The sequence below is a fragment of the Aquila chrysaetos genome, chromosome 21 (assembly GCF_900496995.4).
Source record: "Aquila chrysaetos chrysaetos chromosome 21, bAquChr1.4, whole genome shotgun sequence".
NCBI lineage: Eukaryota > Metazoa > Chordata > Aves > Accipitriformes > Accipitridae > Aquila > Aquila chrysaetos.
Genome location: NC_044024.1, coordinates 2,724,257 through 2,740,469, shown reverse-complemented (window position 1 = coordinate 2,740,469; position 16,213 = coordinate 2,724,257). Strand labels below are relative to the sequence as shown.

Here is a 16,213-nt window from a genome sequence, read left to right as displayed (position 1 = left end):
GTTCCCTTACTGCTTGTGCAGGGAAATAATTTGCACCACCAGTGATGTTGTTGATCTTGAACAAGAGTAGGTAAAACAACAAAAGTGAAGATGGGTCTTGAGTTAATTGCTGTCATGGTCTGAGGGACTTCAAAGGAATTATTTTACTGGATGCCTCATTAAATGGATTGGATATTTTACTATGCTGAACAGGTGGCTGAAGTGCTCCAAAGGGAAGTGTTTGAAGATGGGAACCACCTCCGGGACTCTCCGGACCCATGAAGCTGCCAGGGCGGAGGGAAGCTCCATCTCCAGGGACGCCCAAGGTGGGCCAAGAGGTGCCCCTGTGGCAGGGAGGCTTGCGGGAGCTGCAGACCCCAAGCCACCCCAGTGGGGTCCGCATCCTGAGTAGGTCCTTCCCCATTTTGCTGTTTCTTTGAAACACGGGCTCGCGGGACTGATGCTGTGGATTGCGTGGCCTCGGGGTGGCTGTGCTGCACGGCCGGGGCTCTGGATGCGATGCCTTTCTTCGCTCCACCAGGGCTTGCTCTGATTTACACTGTGCCTCTTACACAGCTTTTACAGAGCAAGAAGTCATCAAGGAGGAGAGAAGTGCTGTATAAAATCTAATGAAGTAACATTCTAGAGGAAACGTATACAATATTTTGAATATATATATATGCTAAATATTTGTTCTGCTTTTCCTTTTCTTTATTTGCAGTAGAACTGTTAAATTAACAATTGTGGCTTTGACAATAATGGGGGGGTGATTTCCACTGAAAGTACAAAAACTAACATCATGTTGATTTAACACGTACATGTGCTTACACATGTATATTTAAAATGTGATTTATGCATGCTAGATAAGTGGATATTTTGTACACCTTCACATACGTAAGTATATAAATAGTACACAACATAATTTATGGGAGGGGAGAGCATTTTGGAAAACTGTTGCGGATTGCAGTTAATTCACGCTGCCTATCGTCTTGACAATGCTGGGTAGTTATGTACCCTCAGGAGAGCCCCATTATATCCCCGAGAAAGACACTTCTCCCTGGTTGAGAAGAGGAGGATGGCTGCAGCCATTCTGGGGAGTCTTGCTCAGTTTTGTAGCTACACCACGTGCATGCACGCACGCTGGGGCGTGCTTGCTGGCTGCTGTCAGGAAGTCGCTTGTTGACATCAAACATCCCATGGCTCCATCCTCCCTCTAAAATTTTAGCCTGTTCCTCTCAGAAGCCTCATGTACGTAAGTTCTAATGTGTCTGCTGAGACCTTTGCTGCTCTTCCCACCAAATACCAGTTTGTTTGCACAAAGCTATCCAGTCTGTGGTGACAGTTAAAGCTTTGTTCAGCTGCCACATTACCCTATTAAAACAGTGTAGTTTTCTCTGCCTCACTTCAGGAGAAGTTTTGGAATGAAATTCCTGTGAACGTCGTATTTTCTGTTCACCAACAACCCTACAGCTTGGGTTTGGATAGTCTGCTGCTGAGTGGATTTGCTGGAGCGTGCTGCTTTCTGTAACGACCAATTCTGTCGGCTCTTCCAAAAATGTTGTGATTTATGGAAAAGGGAGCAAAACCCCACACTGGATGGTGACAGCAATATTCTGGCCACTGGTTTTCTCTCCTCCTTTATCATGACAAGGGAAGTTCAGATTTTCTCTATCTTTGATTACGTAGGGATGCTTACTAATCCCACAGATGTAAAATTGTTTGAAGAGTAAAAGGTTTGAAGTCATCTCAGCCTGCTGAACATCCAAAAAGAGAAAGACCCACCATACAAATCAATTGCTGCCCTCGGGAATGCAGTTATCAGCAACAACAAGAAATGCTTCTCCTTAAGTTTAAATCCCAGCAAACAGAAACAACAGAGAAAGGTGAGCTACAAGCAACAAGGCAAGATTTGGGATGCCCTTCTTATGGAAGTACCAGCACCAGAAGACCTAATGTATCTCTAAAGCACTGCTTGCTTTTCACTGAAAATGGATATAAGTTAGGATATAATTTATAAATAAGCATAAGAGCGCTGTAATTTCTGCAAACCAGTGAAAATTAATAAAACCTAGGGCTAGCTATTTGATAAAACTGAGCAGACAAAGTGTGTGTAACTATCCGTAGAGTGGCTGACATGATGAATGATGATGGATCCAAACTCATCTGAAGTACTTTAGGAATAATAGCAGCATAAAGTGATTTCTATAGGGTACTTAAATGTGCCTGAAACAGAACAGTATATTGAAGGTTGCATATTATGCTAAGAATGACAAGTATTTATGATTGGAAGCTCTCTGTGTTGGGATTATCATTTTTTGTATACCTATTCTCAGTTCTTTGATCTTTTGACTTAAAGACCCATCCAGAGATTAAAAAAAAAAAAGAAAAGAAAAGGCTGATTCCTATAGTTGTACTACAGAGATAGTAAATATCCTCTTACCTCAAGAAACTCAGCAGTGCCTGATACTACACAGGTGTTTTTCTTCTGCAGTAATGAACATCCTCCTTGAGGAAGAGCTGGTGAGAGAGGTGCCTGAGTGGCAGGTAGGATGATGGGCTACAGCTCAGCTCAGCTAAGCTCAGCTCAACTCAACTCCTTCCTATGAATGGGAAAGAAAAATCCTACCATGTAGTGCCAGTTGCATCCAGTGAGTTTTATGTTAATGCAATTGCAGATGTAGTCGAGGCATTTTTTAAAAAAAGCGTTTTAATTTACAGTCACAGCATTTGTGGCTAAATGTGGCAGCTGAAGAAAAATATGGGTGTAAATATACTGAGTTGACAGGGGTACTAGAAATCTGTGTAATCACAAGGGGCATGAAGAGGAGTTTTAGAAGCAAAATGCCCCTTCTGCAAAACTTCTGCCTTCCAGTTGTCTTTGTATCTCTGGAGTGTTGTAGTCTTGTTCAAACGAGAGCGAGAGATTTTGATTAAAGGTTTTTCTAAAAGTATGACGAATACAATCTGCATTTGTCTCAGGTTTGGAAGAGGAGAAACTTTTGTGCAATACACAGATTGATTTGCAAGGCCTTAAGGTTTTCAGCTTTCCCTAACCTTTGCTAACATACTGCAGCAATCTGTTCTTTGAACGTGTTGATCCTCCTAGGTCTGTAAGAGCCTTTGAGACACAGCTAATTTTTTCAGCGTTGACTATAGAGGCTTGTGATTTTAGATCTGAATGTCCCTTTTTCAACCCTGCTACCAGTGACCCACTGCATAGTAAGTGTCTCGCATTATAAAGTGGTTATTCACAAACGGCTTTGACCAATGCTATCTGGAGGGTGGGAGATGCTTTCCTGGCAATGGGATGCGAACGTTGTGGGGCAGATCTTCAGCCAGGATAAAAGTCCTGCTTGGGCACTGCGGCTCAATGGACGTCTGTTAATTCATGTGGAAAATTCACGACCCCAGCGAGATCACAAAGTTCAGTGTCCTTGACTGAGTGCGATACTTTGCGGTCAAGATTGAAACATCTTTCTTCCTATAATTCCCTTGAATTTCGATTTTTCTATAAGTGCTTTAAATTGTTTTACACCAAAACCTATGGTATTCTCCAAGAAACCTTTGGGGAATGTTCCCTGTGTTCTTCCTTTCTCTTTCATTAGATTATTGCATTTCCATAGGAGTAGGAATATCGAGCCCAGCGAGATCACCTGGATCCTCTGCTCATAGGCTGTATTCATCGTGTGCAGAGGTTAAACTCCACTGATGCCGGTATGGCCATTATTACCGTAGCGACCATTCGGGACTTTATTTGCTTATTCTTGAAGAGTCTCGATCTTTTATTTTTAATTTCGTTACATCAAGATTTTGAGGAAACTCTCCTAGCTGAAGGAGTGCCCTCTAACAACCATGTCTGGAGGACAGTCCGGGGGGCTGCTTTGCCTGCCAAGGATGTGCTCTGGGCACTTTTGTGTTTTTGTAGTGAGTTGAAAGGTGGAATTGCCTTGTGCTGGAACGAATCCCCCGAGCAGAGGATTTGCAGGGCTCCTCTGCATCGGTGCAGTGCAGCCAAGCACTCTTCAGGCGGTGCAGCTTTCCTCTGCTCCTTTTGAGAGCAAGCGAGGTATCTGGAAAGATGAATCATCTGTGCTTTACGTGCAGCCTGGCACAAAACCTTTTGTCCCTTTCTACAGGAGTATTTTTCTTCTCTTTGGGGACCTGACTGCAATTAATACTGTAGTTGTTGTACACCTCTTGAGGCAAAGGTAATTTGACTTGAATTAAAAAAAAACAAAACCAAGAGGGTAAGATGCTGTGAAGGAGAGCATTAACCTGGCAACAGCAGCGGCCATCAGCATCACTTCGCTCTTGGTTACGTAGGAATTGGGTGGATGTGTATGGAGCTTTGCTATAGCACCAAAATGCCTGTTTTCAGCCAGCGAACACGCCCTTTGTCCATCAGTTAAAAAATGTCAGCTGAGGATCTCCCTCTTCCTTTATAATCCTCGGTCCCGATCCCATCAACGCTGGAGGCAAAACTGCCGATGGCGTTGGTGATGGCAGGCGTGGAGCGTGGTCCCACGAGGCTCCCTGACTCCTGTCTCATTAACACCTGGATTACTTCACCCTTTAATCCAGTCATCAGTACCCGAACGCAGACATGTTTCACAGCTTTGCCATGTTTGATTGATTCTGTTATTTGTATATGCAGCTGTACCACTGTCTTTATTTATTTATTTTTTTTTAAATATATTGCACAGATGCATACAAATGTATCTCAGAGACCTTGCCCCTTTCCAGACAACTTCTCGTCATGCCTTCTACTGGGCAGTCAGGAGAAGTTATCTTTACTACTGTGGATTTTATCAACTTGAAATCTAAACAAAAAGAAGCAGTTTCAGGCGGTAAGGTGGCCCTTGAATGCCTCAGTCAAGTTTTGCATTTATGAGCTGAATTTTTCATTTCTTTTTCACTTGATTTTCTTCCACTTGTTACTTTATGTGAGTCCATATAAAAGAGGAAACGGACTGTTGAGGAGGAAATGTGGAAGCTGTCGGTACAGAAAATGCTGTCCAATGCAGAAAGCAAGCAAATGGACAGAGGTTTAGTATTTCCCTGCCCATCCCTTCCTATCTCTTCTGTTAATAATGGCTTTCCTTATTACTTAAAGCAATTGCAGATCTAGAAAACAGCAGAAAAGCTTAACTTTAGAAATTCGACTATTCAGTGTGTGAGTAAACTTCACCCTTGAAATGGTCTGTCACCTTGCATGCAAAGATTCAACTTAGAAATGATATCTATATGGAGTTCAATGTTGAAAAGGTGTTGGGAGCATGTCATAGTCACGAGCAGCATGCATTATAAATAGTTACAAGTTTATTGATAAAAAGATTTGTGGGTGGTTGTTCATAAACCATCTAATGTTCTATTGGACCTTAGAAATCAGTCGGCTCAAGAACCTGGAAACCAAGATCTGTTCCTAGCAGTAAGCCCATCGAATATAAAGCCCTGTACTTATTTGAGAGCCATTTGTGTCATTAGCAGGTTACTTGGAGCCAACAATTTTAGTTGTAGGCACACAATGACCCTTTTCCCAAAAATGACCCCAGAGCATGGCAATTCTGCATGGCAATGCTCCCTAGTCTTCCACCTTTTCACAAGCAAGAAGCCTTAGCTCCAAGCCAAGGTCAGCCCTGCTGTCTCTCCTAGTGTACCTTGTATGATGCATTTTCTTGTTTGTGCTATTTTGCCCTTCTCCAGCAGAAGGTGTGGTAGCCCTTTAGTGGAGCGCTGTGGAAGTAGCCTTGGGTCCTCCTTTCTCAACTGATGAGTGGCCTGTTTGAGATGCTCCCTTTTCCGTTGGCCTAAAAATAAGAATTACATTGCTCTGTTGCAGTCACGTCTCTCAGTCAGTGAACAGAGCTTCTTGAAACCAGCAGGCTATACTGTATATTCAAGCTTCCTAGATTCCATTAACATTTTGTTAATGAAATAGTGCTTTGTCAAAGAGTCTTGAAAACTTAAAAGGGTATTTAAGCTTCTTCCATGAGTCAATACCATGTAATGTCAACATTACCACGAAGGGATAATTCAGAGATGTCACACAAAGCATGTGTTATGCCATTTGCAGTCTAGGAAAACAGCTCAGCATTTATGTTGTTTAATCCATCTTCAAAAATCTTTTGTTCTGAAAAAGTTTGAGATCAATCTTGTCAGTATTTACTGACACAAAGCTGATGTAAGTCGCTGTGCTCCTATTGACTTCATCTGAGTTGTAACGATTTACCCCAGCCTCAAATTAAGCCCAAATTAGGCATATGAAGAACTTGATATCCAACTTTTAAGGAATATAGAGCTGAATGGCACACATCCTGCAAATGAAAATGTGGGTAAAAGTAGAGTGAAGTAAACAGTTTGCAACGATGTGGGACAGTACAGGCACAATCTGAAGAGACTTAAAAGAAATGCAACATTATCTAAAACTTTGCATTTATGAAATAACATACTTCTCTGGTTAGAAGCAAATAGGAAATACAGAAATAGAGAGTTCAGGTCTGAGCTCTGGCAGTGAGGCTGGGGACATGGGGGCTAATTTCCCAAATGTATGTGCTGTAGTGTCCCGGGTTTATGTCATGGTCACAGTGAGTCTGGACAAGGTACATGAAATCCCTTCTTCCATTCCTCCTTCCTTTTTTTTAGTAATTTTGTAAATGTGTAAGGAAGTCATTTCATCCTACTGGACATTGCAGTAATGCTGTTTGTTTTACCTTTGTACTTTTAAAACCTTTTCCATTAGAGCCCTATATAGTTGATGTAGTCGAATGTAATGAAAGGTAGCCTCAACTTTCTTTGAAGAAAATAGACTGCCTTAATTCATACTTGGCTGAATCTGAAATGCTTTCCCGTGGTTATTTCTTAGCTGCGTTAAATCTATTTCAGTTTCCGACTTCGCAGATATGTGGGGTCAATTCTGCGATACATAAAGTTATGTAAAGTTCTTTAAAAATACTTCACATATTTTGGTGGCCCAGGTTTGTATTTCGTTCACATTCAGGATTTTTCTTTCAAACTAGGCATCATGGAGAGAGGCAGCATCGCAGACCTGCTGGAGGAGCTCAGCAGGAGAAGAGCCAGCGCCGCACCGACGATGTGAGTGAGTGGGGGAAAATAGTCCTAATGTTGTATTACTGATGGTGGGTCAGGTACACCGGGGTAATTTGCAGGTTCTTTCTGAGTACAGGATACTTTCTGGCTTGATTGCACACAGCGGGAAGAAAAATAGTATGAGGCTCTTCATTTGTACTTTTATGCTGTTTTACAACCTGGGAAACATATGGGGCATAAACCAATTGCTCTTTCTGTGAAGACCTATGGAGGGCTTGCAGCCTCATTGCTCCAGGTGAGGTCACTGCAAGAGCAACAGAAGTGAGAATAAGATATGGAAAAAAGGAAACACATTGCAAATACAAGCTTTGGAATCCTCTGAAAGCAGGTTGTACAGCATAGTGTGTGTTCTAGCTGCCTTAGGGTATGAAAGGGTCTCAAAATGGTGAGCTCTTCTTGAGAGATGCCTTGTAGCAAATTACGCTATACGTGAGTATATGTAGTACATGCATAATTTTACAACTGAATTAAAATTTGGAATTATCTCCCAGATCCCAGTATATTTGATCAGGTGTTTTAAAGGAATAATACATTTGCTAAGTAGGAAAATTTGAAAAAAAACCCAAATGTTACATAAGAGGCGGAATCAGGCATAAAGTTTATGATCCATCTTGGCCTGCTGTTACAAACCGAACTTGTAGTAAGCACGCTGAATCTGAAATACCGCAGTCAGCACTGCAGCAAAATGAAGCATGTGGCAATGGAGGCAATGTTTAATTGAGTTCAAAAGAAAAACAAAACAAGGTACTTCTAATAAAAAAAAAAAAAATTGATACAGGGAGTAATGAGACTGTATATGTGAAGTGCCATTCAGACAAAGACTGTCCCAAAAGCTTTACAGCTTTTAATAAGACAACTACAATATAACTAAGAGGAGTCTGAGAAGGCAATGTAGGATGCTGTGAATTTTAATCAAATATTTAAAAAAAGAAAAAATAAGTCCTTGAAGACAGTAGGTACTGAGGAACTATTACAGATGGTAGAAACTGTATACGAAGATGGGGTTTGTATCTGCAGCAGTGAATGTTTGAAGGAAGAGGGAGGTGGCTAGCATCAGATGTGCGATGGCAGTGGGAGCAGGGACAGACCCTGCTAACTTGGGGCAGTGGGATAAATTCCCATGGATGCAACTGCCCTCTCTCAGTAGCAAACAGGAGACTTCCTTGCAGTTGCAGAGCTACTTATTTCTTATCAAAAAGCAGGCATTACAAAGATTTAATCTGAATTGTTTTTTAAAAAAAGTCAAGTGCCTGATACAAAGCCTCCACAAATAATCTGCAAGACTATTATACTTGTGCTTCACTTAAAAACCCACTTCTGATTTCCTTAACCTCATCAATGACATTAAACCTTGGTTGATCTGATCGTTATGTGAACCTGCACCTCTCCTTGTCTCAGTTCTCCATGTATAAAATGAGAACAATACTTTCTTCCCTGCTTTTCTCTGTTTCCCACATAGATGGTAAATTCTAGGGAAAGCAGCTCTGTATTACTCTGTGTTTAGACAGTGCCCATCCTAGCAGAGCCCTTATGTTATCCAGGCGCTTCCAGGTCTGACCACAGAACAGATAATTGTAATTTCTGAACCAAGCAGGATATTTCCTCTATACGGCATTAAATTGGGTAATTGAAGGAAATCAGTGTTTTTACCGCTCTGTCATATATTAAACAACTGCTTATTCTAGTTTCCTTGTTTCAGGTGGTTTGAGCAGAGGTCTGTGGTGGTCCAGCTCATTGGAAACTTTCGTGTTCAAACCAGGAGGGTGCTATAGACAGAGCTAATCTGCGAGTAAGTTTTCTGGAGGCCATTATGTCTCCTACAGTTTTGGTTTTTTTTCTAAAGGAGGCATTGCTCTGTATGTGTCTGTGTGTGAGGGAGAGAGAAAGAGCATTGCCTAGAGGGTTTCAGTTATCACACTGCCTAAATATCCCTTATTTTTAGTTGGAGTCTTCTGAATATGAGATCCCACTACAGGTAGGTGAAGTGACCTCTTCGGTTTTGAATCTGCTCTTCTCTGGCAGATGCAAGGCTGCGGCTTTGAACAGGAACCCCCTCCTGCTCCATGCAAAGCTCTTTGAATTGCCCCTGATATGCTTCTAAGGCTCCCCGGTTGCGTGCGAGGCACTTTGAAGATGAATGCCCCAGCAGAAGGAAAACATGAAACAAAACTTACTCCCTTATGTCAGAGTGAGCAGCAGATTTCTCAAAGATCTTCAGTACAATGGTTGCTCTTTGGTGGGTGAGAGGAAATAGGCTGGTTCACCAGCTTGTAAAAGCAGAACAAAATTGCACAGGGCTATCCATTGGGTGGTAGATCAGGCGAAAGAAAGGCGTTTGGGGGTCTCCACAATATTCAAGTCTGGCAAAACTTATTTCAAGTTGACTTCATTGGATCTTACTTGATGAAGACAAATTTGTTATTATTAATTTTTCTTCCCCCCTGACGTTTGCTATGTTTTCAAGTCGACAGATATGCCATGTCCTCTTGAGGGGGAATATTTTTCTCTGTCTCCATGAAAATCATCACAGCTCAGCTCCTTAGACTATATGTAACTGTCATAATTTTCTGGTAATTTTGGACATGACCTAGAGTGCTGGGAGCTGGAGGGCCTGTGGGTCCTTGGGAGACTGGTGAAATGGTAGGAAGTTTTCTCTTCTCTGTCCAATTCTGAATATTTCTGTGACAATTGGCATAAAACTACAAGTTAATGTGTTTTTTAAACCTGACGGATCTGTTCTTCTGGCTCAGGTGAGTGGTCATGTATGATCCAAAAGTTTTTGTTACCATCAGACGAAGGAACCCATTTCCTTGAGGGGTTAATGGGCTTATAATGTAAATAATCGAACAGATGTCCCAGGAGAGACTAGATGTAGAAACAGAAGGGAAAAGCAACAGTAAAAGAGATTTAAAAAAAAAAAAAAAGAAAGAGATTGGTTAATAGAGATTGGTGATATTCTTCTCACCTCTTTTGGATGACTACTACAGTGCAGATGCGTGAACTCCATGTAAAGTAAATGAGGAAAAGCAGAACGCTCTGGGCCACAATTCTTTTCCATATGTGATAGATCCCTCTTCCTTCCAATCAATTAATTGCATCCTAAAAACATCTATTTCTCACCATTGACTTTAAAGGGATTTTAGATGACTAGCTCAGATATAGCTGTCTACACAGTAAGTGATTAAAGTTGGGTTAGATGAGCTGGCAGACTACATGGATTTTTTTCTTCCTTCATGCAAACACTAAATCAAAAGGCATCTCATCAGAGTATTATAAAATACAGCCTTCAGAGGGATAGTCTTCTACTTCCATATTCTGGCATCTGAAGGGAGGAGGGAGACTCCCATCAATTTAGAGGGAGGTAAAGATTTCATCTCCCTCTAGAAATCATGGCCATAATGGGAAATTCAGACATTTATGAGATTTGCTTAGCCAAGGCATAGCTGAGCATGTGGATGTTTCTGTTTGTCTTTATAGTATTATAGCAAAATCAGAATAAAGACTAATTTAGGGGGTACTTTTGTTCTCTTCCCCCCCCCCCCCGCCCCTTTTTTTTTATTATGCTACTGGCCCAACATGTACCTGGGGGCAGATACAGTCTGTGTGACCTTATAAACTAAACCCCTTGCCAGCCGTCTCCCTGTGACTGCAAAATAGGGATAAACTGCAGGTGTTTATTAGTGGAAACCTCCCAAAAAAGCATTTACCAATGCACCAGAGAGGAATTCTCACAAAAAAACCATGCGAGTTCTGCCTGGTTTGTGTTTGAATTTTAAAAATGGGTAAGGTCGTAAGTGATTTAAGCAAGTTTCTGGCAATTGGTGAATATTCCCCTTGGGTTTCAAAAGTTAGCAAACCTGATACATACTATATGTGTGTGTTTTAGGTCAATATGAATTTCAAGGACAAGAGAGAGCAAAGCAAGGGATGACTTATTTTAGTTTTAAGTCAGAAGGGGACTCACTGTGACACTGCACATGTATTTGTTTCCTCTAAAAGTTAATTTCTTGACATAATGGGTAAAGTATCAAATTATTATTTAAACATACAAACAAAGTGAGTGTCCCTTTTCCTATCTGTAAGTAATGTTCTTCTGCCAAATAATAGGCATGACTGTATTTTTTCCTAATTGAATCTGCATATCTTTTCCTCTGGTAGTCCACTGCTGAATATTGATGGTTGCAATAATTGGCTCTTTATTGGTATATTGTGTTTTCTCTGGGATGTTTCAACTTTCTGCAGTAAACCCTTTTCAAGTTTCACTTCTTTTATGGTATGGTACTTACAAAAGTTGATAGTTCTGGTGGAACTGTGGGACTGGGAATAAGAGTCAGTATTTTGATTTGTTGTGCAAGTCATGTATTGGTAGCTGGTACCTCTCCTTTTATCTTTTCTAGTAGAAATAGCTCAGTTGTTACTGACTATATTTAGAAAGCGAACTCAATCTTTCTCCTCTATCTGTTTTCTTCTATTTGTCCCTAGCTTGAAGGGTTGGTGCACTCAGTGGTGGATAAATGCAAAAAAATCTAATAATGCCTTTCTAATATACCCGTTTATCTGGTATCATATTTTATTTTAACTCTTAATGCAACTGTATAATCATTGCTCCATTGCTATAATTGGATTTCAAAGTATATTTGTGCCATTTAATTACGTCTATGGCATTTCTATAAGCTTATTCAGAGTAATTAGTAATCTTATAATTTTTAGTGGAATCATATTTTATATCCACTGTGCTCATTTTTCTCTTCAAATTCTTCAACACATTTGCACCAATTTTGCTTTTTACATTGGAATTTCTGGCATAAATAATCATTAAGATTTTTTTTTCCCCACTGTGAATGTGAACAGAGTCTAATCCAGCTTTCATTGAAGTCAATGGTAATCTTTTCATTTACTTCAGTGGAAACTGGATCAAGCTAATAGGTTGCAAATTGCATTCAAGGCAAAGTCACATCTTATCATGGAAATCATTGTGTAGCAAAGCACGGTGTATTGATGGAAGACACAAAATAGCTGATTGTTTCCAGATTTTCTTGCCAGATAATTTATAGATTGTCTTTTCCAGCTTTATTAGTATTTAGCTCATAAGTTATGGCATTGCAACAATTTTTAAAATATTAATTTTAACCTGGTCTTTCTGACAAATTAAAAACCCCTTCCAGTTAAAGATCTTTACAAAAGGGTCTAGAACTTTGCTTTCCAGACACCAAGTTAGCTATCTGTTAATCTCAATTAAGATAGCTTGAAAGTGGGCTTTTTTTTTCAGTTTTAAAAAAATAGATTTTCTTAATTTTTAATTGAAAAATAAACATTGGATAATTTTTTTTACCAGCTCTCTGTTGTGTCACTTCAGAGCTGTGTCAGTTCGTTAATATAATTGGTCCTCTTGCTGCTGAATACGAAAACCTGTAAGCACTTCCATCTAAAAGTGTAATTCTAGCAAATTACATTCCCAAGTAGGCACAAATTTATGATGTTCACTTTTTCCAACATTTTAATCATTTTAATTTTGCAACTGTGGGGTGCTAACTATATGTGCCAAATCAGATTTTTTTTTTTTTTTTTTTTAAACTACTGTAACTTGCTTGTTAAGGAGTTATTTTCTCTTCTGCACTGCTCCCACTCTGTTGATTAGAGGTTTGTTGCTTTGGTAATGCATCTCTCTCCTTCAGGCAGTTAATGATTACAGACAACTCTCTAACCTATAATTTTGGGGGAAGGTTATGGAGAAGGTGATATGGCAACAATTGTAATTGTTTCTGCAGCTTAGAAATGTCTTTAGTCTTTGCTGGCCAGGTATCAGGTCCTGGGGTTTAGGGTGGAAGTGGTGCTGGTGTCCAGGATTAAAGACACTTTCCTGTGTCAGTTATTCCCAAATCATGCCAGGTCATAAGGTTAGGAAAAACATTGTGAAAGATGGTAAACTGCTATTTAATTCTTAATAAAATGTCAATGCAAATGGTGGCTATTCCATCCCAGGCAGAAGGTGACCTTCGTAGGCTTGAGGATGGAGCCCCTTGGACCTCCAAGGAGAGATGCTCAGCTGGTGGAGGGGTGGCCCATAACTCCTGGCATGATTTTAGAGCCTCAGGAGCCTTTGTGAGCTGGAGCATCTTCAGTTTTGGATGGCAATCATTCATTCGCCCAGCCTTTTGATTGAAAACAGATCAATTGAACAATTTGTATTGGACATTTTGTTATTCTTCCAGCATGGAGAAGAGTTGTTTATGAGCCTTACATGGAAAAAACCCTTAACTTTAGTAATTTCATTACTAATCATTTGAATGGAGCAGTGTGAGCACCCATGCACCTGAAATTCAAATCCTAAATACTGCAGTTATTTGCATATTGTATGTCGGTGCTTTGCCACTAACACTAATGGGAGCCATGTTCCCACTTGATGGGGGAACACCTCATCAGAGGTTGGATTTTTCCAGTGGATGCATATGAGCAATTTGTACTGAAATTTTGTCAAAAAATGACTAGTGTTTTGCCACTTTAGAACCATGGAAACATCACAATGTTCTTTTAGAAATGACTCCACAAATTAATTGCAGATTACTTATTAATGAAACAAATATTCAGCTGTCACTTGAACGAAACTTCACGATATGCTTAATGATTATTTTTTGAGAAAACACGTTTGTGTTTGTTTGATCTGCCTAATGTTAACAGCGGTAGAAAAAAAGGAAAGCATTTGGTGTCGGAGTGGAAACTTGAAACTGGCAAAAAGAAGGAGAGGAAAAATATCAGCCAATAACTGCAAAATAGGTGAAAAGCCCAAAGAAATAGCAGATCCCTAACAATTACGTTGGAAAGCCGCTCCCCCAGGCAGCCCTAGTTTAGGTAATGAGGGTAAAATATGGTGATGCAGGCGGGGAAATCTGGCAGCGGAGGTTTTCACAGTAATATTAATTCCGCTGCATTCCATGTCTGTAAAATGAGCATGAAAGAATTCGCCTCATATGGGCTGGGTAAATGTTTGCAAACTGCAGAGAGACTCTCAAATGAATGTGAAATATCATCTGTAGTTCTGCAAATTGTAATAAAAATAAAGGCTGCCAATTAGGGAATGTGGTTTCCTCACGGCTCTGGCGTTGGTCTGGGACAACATCGCCCAGCTTCCTTGCCCAGACCTTCTATGCCCCACTTGAACCAGTTGAGCAGTGGTGAGCCCAGTGGGACCTTCATGGGTGACCGTGGTGCACGCGCGGGGGATTTTTCCACAGGCAGCTTGCTGAAGCCGTGCGTTTTTTCTGTGTGCTCTCCATTGCAAGGGGCAGCTATAAATAGGTAATAAAGCCTTTACGCTCTTTGCTGCGCTACTGATGCTGTTTACAAGAGCAGGAACACGGGGCAGTACATGAGCGAGGCAGATAACGCCCGCGTTTTGAACACATCTCAGGTGTCCTTCTGCTGGTGCTGCTAAATTATTTACCGCTCGGCAAGCGTGTGCCTGCATGAGATATTTAAAGGAGGGAATCTGAGGTGAAACCCCATCCGTTTACCCAGAGCTGACACTGGAATATTCATTATCGCATTAAATCTAACCGCAATGAAAATGAAGGCTTCCGTTGATTATGTGCTTGCATAAAAGACTTCTTTGGTGGCAAGCCTGTGTGCCAGAGATCTGAATATAAAATCTAGTAAGTGGAAACCATTCTCTTTATGGTAAATTTGCCTTCTTGGAAGTTATGAGACTTGGCAGGTTTAAATTATGTTTTAAACCCGCGGTGGATTATATGATTTTTCTAACTGGCCACAAGCAATAGTAGATGAGCACACATCACACGTGCCCAATCCCCGCCACAGGCATGAGTCAGAATTTCCCATGCAAAATAAAAATAAACGCAGAATTGATATCCAGAGAGTGGTACATGTTTATCTCAGTATAATGTCAGTTTTGCAGGGTCGGTACGGAGGTCTCCTCTTCTGGCATGCTGGGGCAAGCAGCCCTGCCTGCAGACACCTGCCTTTGCTTCTCCCCCTTCACCCGAGTTCGTGCCGGAGCAGAGTGAGCAGCCCAGCTTGGAGAGGTGTTTGAGGAACCCTTTGGATTTATGATTGTGGAAAAGTTCAGTAAAATGCACGGGATTGGCTCCAAAAGAGACACGAGGTATTTCCTCCCTCTCTTCATCCATCCCTTGCTCCCTCCCTGTCTCCCCCTTCCACCAGGGATCCTGTTAAATTTAAAGGCTGAATTACATCTTCTCTGGGAGGCAGAGAAAATAATAGAAATGATGAGATGAAACACTTTGAAAGGCCACCTCTTGAGCAGGTTGTCCCACTGGGAAACAGGAGGGCTGGTTGTTCCAGTCCGCTTAGGTCTGTAAATGAGCTTCAAAGAAAAATGGCATAGCGAGGGCTGGGCTTGGTGGAGGTGGGCATGTACAGAAAGGTGAGAATAAAACCTACTTCTGTTAATGCTAAGAATGATGATTCACTCACGATTTATTGAAATATGCGACTGATTGCATCAGCACAAATAATTAAAAAAAAAAATCAAGGTCCTCTGTGCCATAATACTTACAGCAGACTTTCTACTTTGGCAAGCGACATGTAAGAAACAACATGATCAGAAGCCAGGCTTGCCTAGTCATAAATGGTGATTGATAAAGCTTGATTTGGAGCATGGTTGCAATGAACCCATCATCTTCCAGAAAATCATGAGCATTTTTTCTCAGAACGCTGGAGATACTTTATGGCACATTCTTCTCTTTATGCCTCCTGTTTTAATCTTTAGTTGGAAATGTACTTAGCGAGCAAGAATAAAACATAAACATACAGTAGATACAAAAGTGCCAAGCACCTTCAGCTTTCACTGATGCTTGCAGAGAGCATAGACAGAAACAAAATGATCTGTAACTGTAACTGAGAGGCAAAAAAAAAAAAATGTCTATGTTTAATCAACATTTAAAGGAGGAATTATATGTGCCACAAATCCCCTTTTATATTGCACTTAAAATCCCCTTACCTGCCCTTTAGTTTTCATGGTTTTCCTTATCTTCACTGTCACTTAATCATATTTCAACAGGATTTGCTTCCTCACTGCCCATCTGCTCTTCCTTTCTAGTGCCACGTTAATGCCAGAACACCATCCCACTAGTTTCCTTCTACCACACTT

At 40.8% G+C, this 16,213-nt stretch overlaps 1 long non-coding RNA gene across 2 annotated transcripts in view; it reads left to right on the top strand.

Moving 5' to 3' along the window:
* The window catches only part of LOC115333712, an 88,596-nt gene that overhangs the window by 44,064 nt on the left and 28,319 nt on the right, over nucleotides 1–16,213 (top strand). Inside the window, exons 3-5 of one of the 2 annotated variants that reach the window (XR_003920902.1) lie at nucleotides 193–305; nucleotides 6,996–7,075; nucleotides 8,786–8,875. This is a non-coding gene — a long non-coding RNA (uncharacterized LOC115333712). The remainder of the gene's footprint in view (nucleotides 1–192; nucleotides 306–6,995; nucleotides 7,076–8,785; nucleotides 8,876–16,213) is intronic. The other variant, XR_003920903.1, reaches the window with a different exon arrangement.